Below are 10,595 nucleotides of genomic sequence, written 5' to 3' on the forward strand. Positions count from 1 at the left end.
ATGTTATATCAGTATTGCAGTTTGTATCAACAAGTATTATTTTCGGTAATAAAATTTCTTAAAAGTACTTCAATTAAAAATATAATTCTAGCTTAACATGAAACATTTTTTTCATCAATTATTATTATTTGTCGTTTAGAAATGGAAATTAAATCTAAAATTTTTGACAAAATATATGCCAGATAAATATTATGTTAAAAGAAGTAAAAACAACTGTGATTTGCTACGAAAGTCAATACCAACAGCCCTGCATACTTAAATTAGATTGTGCCATGATTCTAATATTTGAAAAAGAGAGAAAATTGCAATTTTAGACATTCGCGTATTTCTCATATCGTAATATTAAAATATTTAATGCCGTCAGCTCTTCTACTTGTATTTATATAATGTCGTAGCTTTAGAATGTGAAACATCACCGCACAATTAATCAAGCACTAATCTCAATTGAATACCTTAAGGAATCGTGATTGAGTAGTGAAATATATCCATTAGTTCATTTAAAATTACTGAAAAGATATTCACGATCGTGACGACAATTTCGATCTCATGTAATACCATGATCTATATTTTGCTATAGGTAATCATTAATTTATTTTTATTTTTAAAAATCTAAATTTATTATTTTATATTATTTTATCAATCTTAATATAATAATGCATTAATTTTATAACTATGCAGACAATTTCCAATTTCGTTTGATTGACAAGGATAAAAGTATCTCGTACATATCAGATGAAAGCATAAAGAAAAAGAACAATTCTTCTTTTGATACAATATTTATTTTCAATTCAATATTTACTAATAATGTTAAAAATTAAAACCAATAAACTAATGATACCTCGCTGTTATTATATTCTTAGTATTTACTCTAAAATATAATATATCTTAAGAAATGATGTCTAATTCTGCAAAATTGAAATTTAAAATAATCAATTTCAATCATATCATTATACCAAACATAAGAAATGACGATAAATAATGCTATAAATAAAATCTATAAAAAGAATATATATAAATCATGTCAAATTTCATTCTATCACAATTTTTTTCATTACTTAAAAAGATAATGTTTAATTTCATAAAGGTTTAAACAGGAAATGTTAAAAGAAAATGAATAATAAATATTAAAATCATATTATAAACTGTATGAACACACTAGTAATTAATATAATAAACATACTTCCAAGATGCATTACATCAATATTACATCATGAAACAGTAAACAAAACAGGATAATCATAATTTCAATCATATCAAACGCAAGTAATACACAATTACTCTATTCTTGATAATTGAATTTGTTTCTGGACTGTATCATCAATACTTTTCATCATATTATTACTATGGATTTAAAGGACACTTAGATCAGTTGTTAAATTAGTTTCTCGTGGATTGAAACAGAAAATGAAACACAAATTTCATCAATATATTAAATAATGATAAATTGCTATAAACCAGCATTTATAATCAATAACTTTCTGTAAGATACACCACTAATACAAAAAGAGACTTTTTTTCTTTTCACTCTAGTTTCACTTTCTCCATCTAAAAATCTATTTTGTGCATTATTTGAAAGTGATCGCAATTTTTTTATTTTCGGTGATCTTGATTTCACAAAAGATAGCGATATCTTATCTTTCTTGTGCTAATATCAAGAAATTTTGCAGGACATTTGTGTACAAGTTCATCCAACTATTTCAACATATCGAATATTCTAAACAACATTCTGAGGATCCAGATAAAGACCATGTTTTGCAGAATCATAAATTATAATATATAAAATAATGATTATATAATTTATGAAATAATGTGCTATATCGTAATTGTTTTTTGATTCAAATATACATAGAGCAAATATCTCATTAATGATAATGATATGTATTAGCGAAGCATATTAAGTTTTTGGTGTCCATGTTAAAATTTCTGTCTTAAACGCCACAATTGTGTTCAAAAGCATATATTAAAATTAAATATAATAAACATATTTATAAAATAATAATTCTCAGAAATTTCTAAAAAATTATATAATTTTTATAATTTCATAAAAATAATTATATATAAATTTATTTAAATATTAATATAATATAATGTAATATAATAAATGAAGAATAATAAAATAATTTACGAAACTTTTTTATTGATTATATTACTTGATTTTTATAAATGTCTCAAATATTTTTACAAAATAACATAGTGAATAACATTAATAAACAAAATGAATGAATCAATGTAAACAATTTAGGACTTAGTGAGATGAACTTCTTTTACAAAAATAATATTTCTCTATTACTTCGTTATTTATTCATGTAAATAATTATATTTATTAATAAAAAAATTATATTTAATTAATTTTAAAAAATTCGTATTTCTTTCATAAATTATCAATTTCTTTTATTTTATGTTTTTTTTTTGCTATATAGAATTGCAAATTTTAAAATGAATAGGTTTATCTTTCGGCCTGTTTTTATAGTTTCCTTTGCATTTCATGATTATTGCGATACAAATAATCGTCGTATTATTCGAAATCGTATGTTTTCAACATAATTTTTCTTTAAGATCAATCGAATATCGCACGTGTCATTTCATTTACTTATTGACGAAGATACAAATTAATACGAAGAGTATAATTTTTTTTTTAAAAATATTTACTTCTAATTTTCTTTCAGATTAATTTTTCAAGCGTAATTAATTATGGATATTCTATATTATTAGATTAATAAAAATCAATACGTAAAATATTTCCCAGGTAAAATCTCTCATCAAAATGTCATGCATTGTAATAAGATTTATGAATGTTTTTTTGTTTATGAAGAATCGTGTTTTCTGTATGTTTTGATATTTTAATATTATGATTATGATATTTATTTTGATTAATATTTAAATGATATTTTAGGCATAAATTATTTTTCATATTCGCTTCATTTTTAATTTCTTTTATTTTAAAGATTTTGGATACAGTCATTTTTCTTATACAATAAGATTCTTTGAATTATGATAATGTTTTACTTTAATATTTTTATAGTATTACAGTTTTTAATTATGACTTTAATAACTTTATATTGATAAAAATTTTTGTTATTTTTATAGAAATTTTTTTCAAAGAAATTTTATATTATTTCATAAGAAAAATTATGATCATATATAGTACTAATTAATAATTAGTAATATTTTTTTTTTATATTTGGCGACTAATTCACGTCTCTTTTATTCTTTTTTATTTCACATCTAAATTTGAAAATATTCATCTTTAAATACTTTATATAACTATTCTATGATGTTACATCGTTATATTATATTATGATGTTATTATATTATTTTGATAGTAGATACTTTTTTTCTTGGTGTAAAATTTATATAATCTAATCTTATTGTGTATGATTTGATTAAATAATATTTTTCATTATACTTTATTTAGGGATATTTACTTATTTCATCGATTGCATTTTGAAATTTTTTTTTTTGCATTTTAGATGTTTGCATTATCGATTATTTATAGCGTGATTGAATTCTTGCAGTATTGCCATTGAATTTATTTTATTTTTTGTTTTAATGTCATTAATTTTGATTTATTTATTTCTTGGTTTCAATATGAAAAATTAAAAATAATTAAAAATAATTTTAAATATTTTTATATTTTTGCAGTATTTAAATAAAGTATTTACATATAGTGTAAAACTTGTAGAAATTGTAAGTATTACATAACAATTACAAAAATAATAAATATTACATAAAAATTGCAGAAATTATATGAATTTCTGAATTATCATATCATATCATAATTATAACAATTCATTAAATTTTTTAATCGAACAGAATGTTATCATGAGTTAAAGACATTTTATTCCACATTTCTGTAATGAATTTTTTATTTTTCATAGCTTGTTTTAGATTATCTTAATTTCATCATGTATGGATAGAATATAAATCTGGATTAGCTATAGTATTAATTATATTGATTTAAATATATATTGTAAATGTTCAAAAACAATGATTTTTAAAGGTATTTTTTTTATGGCAAATAAAAAAATATTTGATTTTTTTAATCTCCTATTCGTTTTCCTTTCCTATTAAAAAAAATAATAAATAATAATTTCGTTTGAGAATAAAAGATTGGGAATAGAAATATGATATTCACAATGATATTCATAATAATAAATTTTAAATAATTGCTTCACTTCTTTGTTACTTGCATTCAATTAATAATTGTCTTTCTTAAATTGTGTTTTTGTATTTGCTAGATATTTTTCAATTTACTTTTTAATTTAATTTTTTACCTTAATTGTTTGCAAAATATATTTTATTGATAAGATATTACAGATAAAACAAAATATTTTTTGTCTGATGACTAAATTATATTTGTAAAATTTATTTTCGTTGTTTGGGAATTTTTATGAGTATCTTCATTTTTATGTAAATACTTTTTAAATTAGTTTTTATTATCATGTATATGTTGCATAATGTTACATACATTAACACATACATACATTAATTGATAGTCATCCTAAATGTCACTTCTATATTTTTAACTAATATTATTAATAAATTTTCCCTTTCCTAGATATTAATTCATAATTTTTAATAAATTAATAAAAGGAAATATTTTTTTTCGAGTTATCTATATTCGAATTGTTTGCTCGAGTTGCTATATTGCATAATAACGTTATCTTGTTTGGGTACATTGTTGTTGTCTAGAGTTTCAAATTAAAGTGAAAGATTTGAATTGACATTTTTATGTAATTCTTTTGTATTTTAATATGAGAAATAGTGCTTTCGTTTTCTCATTGTATTTACTTTATATATTTACAGATTAATTTTATAACCTATATAATTCTTGACATTTTTAAAAAAGTTATTTTTCATTATTTATTTTACCTGGCAGTGAAGTCAAGAACATATTTGATATAACTTTTATCGAGATATTTTTGTTTCTAAAAATTTGAAAAGTTACTATCATATTTAATAATTTTTATTTATTTACTATTGTATTTATAATTGTTATTTCTTTATTGAAGGTTTTATTAGACATATTATTTTACCTTTTCTTTAAGATCAATTAAAAAAGAATTAAAAAAATATAATGATTGTTCTTTTTATATTTGATTATTTGTCCGTATTTATGATGATTAATTTTTGAATCTCTTAATTGTTTCATTAAATTTGTCTGAGAATATATTCCTCTTAATCAATTTAATTCTTTTTTAATTCTTTTTAATTGATAACTATGAAAATTTGCATTTTCTTTTAAGAATTAAAACTAATTTTGCTAAAAATCTTAGTGCTATTTACTGGAATTTTTATATGACTTTTTCTTTATTTGTTGTAAAGATTAAAATTTTTTGTTAATTATTTCTTTTTAATATTTCTATAAGAAATTTCAATAACCTAGACTTCAAATATATATAGATATTTTTCATTGTGAATTGTTTTTCTGATCTTTTCTTTCTGAAAGTTCTAAAAAGTTCATGGCCGGATCTCTCTCGTAACGTCGCAGAAGTTATCGGCCCGACACAGAGTGACGATATGTAAATACAAAGAACCGTGTCTATTTGTAGTCGATAGAACACGATCTCGCCTCATAACGAGAGTTGCTCTTTGCAGTGCTCCTTTCTCACCAATTGGGAGGATCATAGTTTTCTTTGTAGCACGATAATAACCAATAATATCGCAGTCAATGCCATATTCTGATACAATTCAAAGAATGACTTCTAGTGATAATAGGATGTTGCCGTTCAATTTTTCTTTCAGCCGTGCTCAAACCGAATATTATAAATAATTAATTCAGACTCGCCAATCGTACCAGCAGTAAATATTTGCGCAAAAATATGCTTTAATCTATAAGATTATAGATTGAAAGCGTTTAAATCTTTTGCAAAATAACACCATATGTATAAAGCATAAATTATAAAAACTTGTTGCTCAATTGTTTATAACAATATATTTTTCTAATCCTTACATTCATTTACATTCAATTAAAAATCTACAAAAATTAATCTCTAATGTATTAATAAAACAAAGCCGAATGGAGTTAGCAATCGTAACAAAGAAATAGATATAAAGCACCTTTACAAGAAAAAATTCATAAGGTAAATTATATTATCTAATCTCAATGCAATAATGATGGTACCAGATTATCTAATTTTTTTCTATTTCATTTAAAATTTCAAGTTATCTGGAAGTTAGTAATAATGTATATAGAAAAGGGTATTTTATCCTTCGCATTGTTATGATTTTTTTTTATTATTTTTACTGGATTTCATTTCTATCTTCAATCGAAGATAGAAGATAACAAAAAAAAGCTATATAATTTCCACTTGAAAATGAGATTATATGTCATACATAAAAAGATGGAAAAAACAATAACAAGCTTCAAAGAAGAATATCACTATTAAAATAAAATGAGAATTAATCAGTTTAGTATTAAATAATGAAATGTACGATTACACTAGACCACATTAGTAGCATTAGAAGATGCAAGAAAATATAAGAAACAAGCACCGTTGAAAGATCCAGGATTGCATATACAAGACAGCACACATATGGTATAAATAGTAGTCTGTAATTGTTCATAAACGGGGTGAAATTACATACGGCTCGAACATCATTTTTTGATTGAGCAATTTAAATTATACATTAACTTTGGATATTTATCGTAACAATTTATATCTTTTAGAATACATGTTACATTTGAGTTGTTAAAAATAAAAATTAATATGTTAAGTAGATTCTAGTGATAATAGTATCACTTTTCTTGTGAAGCCGTTCAATTTCTCTGAACAGCTATAACAAAAATATTACATAACATAATTAATTAATGCGTTCTGCCTAACAATAATAACAAATATTTATATTGACAAAATATTGATAATCAATTAATATTATACAGAATTATAGATTTCGAAAAATGTTTAAAATTCTAAAGTAATGATAAAGATCATAAGTATATTAAAAAGATAAATGGCATTGTTAACCACTGTTTAGAAAATATAATATGATAAAAAGTTTTCTCTTACATTCATTTGTACCAATTGTCTATAAATAATCTTCTATATCTTTCAAAATTATTAATAAAAACAAAAGATGAATTATGCAAATCAATCAACAAAAAGAAATAAAGGTGTGCCAATATAAATTATTTTTGGCCTGTCATAAGAAATGTTATAATTATGGTATTAATTATATTATTCAAAGATTTAACAATTGATAATGATAGCATATTACAATTTACAATTTAATTTTCAATATCTGAAGTAATAATGAATAATATTTCTGCATAATTATATTGTTATATTATAACTTTTTTATATCATATTTTTTAAACTTATTTATAATTATCTACTTCATTTCGTCATAATAATATTTAATCGATATAATAATATTTAATTTACATTTTCACAATATATATTTATTATATATATATATATATTCATATATATATAATATGATATTATACTTTCGTACATATACATAGTATAGTAAATAATAATGTACGTAGTTGTAATGATTTTGGATATAAGATAAATAGTTGATATTTGTATAATAAATAATATCCTTCGAAAATTCGTAATAAATGATATATTGTTCTTAAAATTGAATGGATTCTATAAGTAATTGTTCGCAGAGCGCGAGAGCAGGTCTGTTAAAAGTCTGTCTATTGGAGGACAGTCTTTCAGAATGTTGCAGCAACATAAATGTGCGTGTTCGACAATGAGAGCATGATGTATTCACAAACTACCTAATTGTCTGTCAATGTACGATTTGATCACAATAAAACTGTCTTTACAAATGAAGTTCATACCTCAGAAAATTCCTTCAATCTAGTTCAATTCAGTTTTCCAATGAGGTACGATAATAATATCGTGATTAGTGTCTGATTCGCCAGAATTCCAAGAGAGAAAATTCCTCGAATTTGGTTGGTGATCAGTATAGAAAAGATATCAAGATATCAAGATATTGATAATCAGTAATTAATTTTTTTTATAGATTTTCTCGAACTAGAATAATATTAATTGCCGTTGAGTTAACCGTATCTGGAATATATCACCATTAGGATCGATTCAATTGATTTAACATACGTCAGAAATATATAATTATAAATGTCGATTAAATTCACAAAGACAGTGTTCTCAAATAACATCATCCTTGGATTAGACTTAATAATGACCCGCGTGCGATAAGAACAAAAAGAGTTTTTATGTGAAAAATTTCTCCGAATAAATTGTTTATAAATTACACGATTAATAAATGTTGCAAACATTTATAATTATATATTATATATATATATATATATATATATACATATATATATATATATATATATATTATATAATGTATCTAAATGTCTTCTTTCAAGTTAAAATATTCGCATAATTTTATTTCTATAAATATTTTATATTCAAGAATTGAAGAATGTCGCTTTTTAAAAAAGATATATATATGTAGAAAAACTTAAAGATAAAACAATATAAAGAATATTACAAAATAAAAAAATTATTTTAAAAATTGATCTTTAAACATAAATAATAAGGTATAATATAATTGAAAATATTTCGACTCACTTCCAATACGAAAATAATAATAATTTTTTATTAATATAAGTTTTAATTTTAAAATATTAATTAATTAAAAATTAAAAATAGACTTCAAGTATAAGAACTATATTAAAAATAATAATAAATCATCATAAAATGAAAAATATATCTTTTGCTTTTAACAAAAAATAGTTAGAAATAGATAATATTTATGTGTCAATAAATTTTTCATAGCGAATGTACACACATGTATCAAAAAATTTTTAACATTAAACAAACCATTAGTATATTTTATATTTCTTTTATATATTTTTCGCTATTTTTAATATATATTTTATAATCTTCATACTTAAAAAATTATTCATAATTGTCAATTGTTAATTTTAAAAAAAAATATCTTACTTCCTAAAAAAAGTCCGAAAAAAAATAGAACTTGAGGTTTAAATTAAAAAGATTATAATTAAATTACCAGATGTACATACCAAAATCGTTATCATTATAACTTCGGTAATTTTAATTTTCATCATTTAAAAATTCTTTATTTTATTTTTATTTTATATTATATTATATAAATATATATATATATTTATATATATATTTATGTCTTTTAAAAGATCCATAGAATGAGCTTCTAATTCTTTCAAAGATCTTTCAAATTTAAAATAAATATAGTATAATATTGTTTTATAAATTAATTGTAAATTGTAAACTATCGTAATAAAATAAGTAAGTCATATAATAATTTTAATCTTAATAACAGCAAGAAAAATAGTCAGATTTATTTCTCGCATCAAAAATTTAATCCGTTCTTTTTCAATTTCGAATACAATTTTTCGTTATATAAAAATACATAGATTTTCGCGACTAACAACCTAATGTTTCCATTAAATGATTGCGATCACTTTTAAATATTGGTAGCTATTATTTTGATGATTGAGAATCACAATAAATAAAGTTAAGTTAGGACATAAGATGTAAAAAATAAAGATTGTATATATATTTAATACAAGTCTCAATTACAACATCAAAAATTATTTCTAAACTCCAAAATCTTCCAAAATTTCCAAATTTAAAAAATTTATAATCGCATGTCAAATATTTTTTCGTAATTGAACGTGAACTTTATTTACGATATTTTGAATTCTTTCCTTTTCAAATTTTTAGAATTGCAACAAAAATAAAATATTTTTTATATCTTGTTACTATTTTTCTTCTATTTTATTTCTGATTTTTCTCAATTGTAAACATTTTATTAAATAAGAAGAATCATCGATCTCAAAATTATTATTGTTTCGAATTTATGAGTGCTAAAGAAAAATTATTATATCGAAATAGATAGAAAGATAAAGATAGTAAATCTAATAAAATGAAAAAAAGTATATTTATATTAAATATTGAAATAATAATTTTAAACTTAAAATATTATATAAATAGATAAGAATTAATATTAAATTTTTTTTCCAACAATTTCTTTATTGGAATTATTATTTCTTTATTATATATACTTTGTTATTTATAAATTACAATTGATGTGTTATGAAATACAATAAGTAAATTATGATTTTAGCAATAATAAATCATAAAAGTAATCTTACAGGCTTTTGCTTAAAGGTTTCATTAAACTTGGCGACGAACTTATTTGTATTAATACAATCAAGTAAGAGATTATAGTACTAAAAAACTGAAAGAAAAATTTTTAAATTTTTAAATAATGAAATTATTAACATGACACTTGATTCACCATTATTGATAATCTATTGTTAAGAATATAACTATCAGCAGTAAATTTTAAGCGATGAAGAAAAAGTTGTAGTAAAATTGTTATACCTGAAATTATTGTTGTTATTAATTTTTATTCTGTAAACGTTTTTATAGTAACAAATTATAAATGGGGATTCAATGTTTTATATAAGTATAAAACATTTTATATAGTACATAAGAAAGAAAAAGTTTAAAAAAATATTCATATATCATATTCATATATTCACATTTCATAATATGTTTTAACATTTTAAAAAAGAAAAATGTTTAAATAAAATTAAAAAGATAAAAAAAGAAAAATAAATA

This window comes from Apis cerana, linkage group LG16 (assembly GCF_029169275.1).
Source record: "Apis cerana isolate GH-2021 linkage group LG16, AcerK_1.0, whole genome shotgun sequence".
Taxonomy (NCBI): Eukaryota; Metazoa; Arthropoda; class Insecta; order Hymenoptera; family Apidae; genus Apis; species Apis cerana.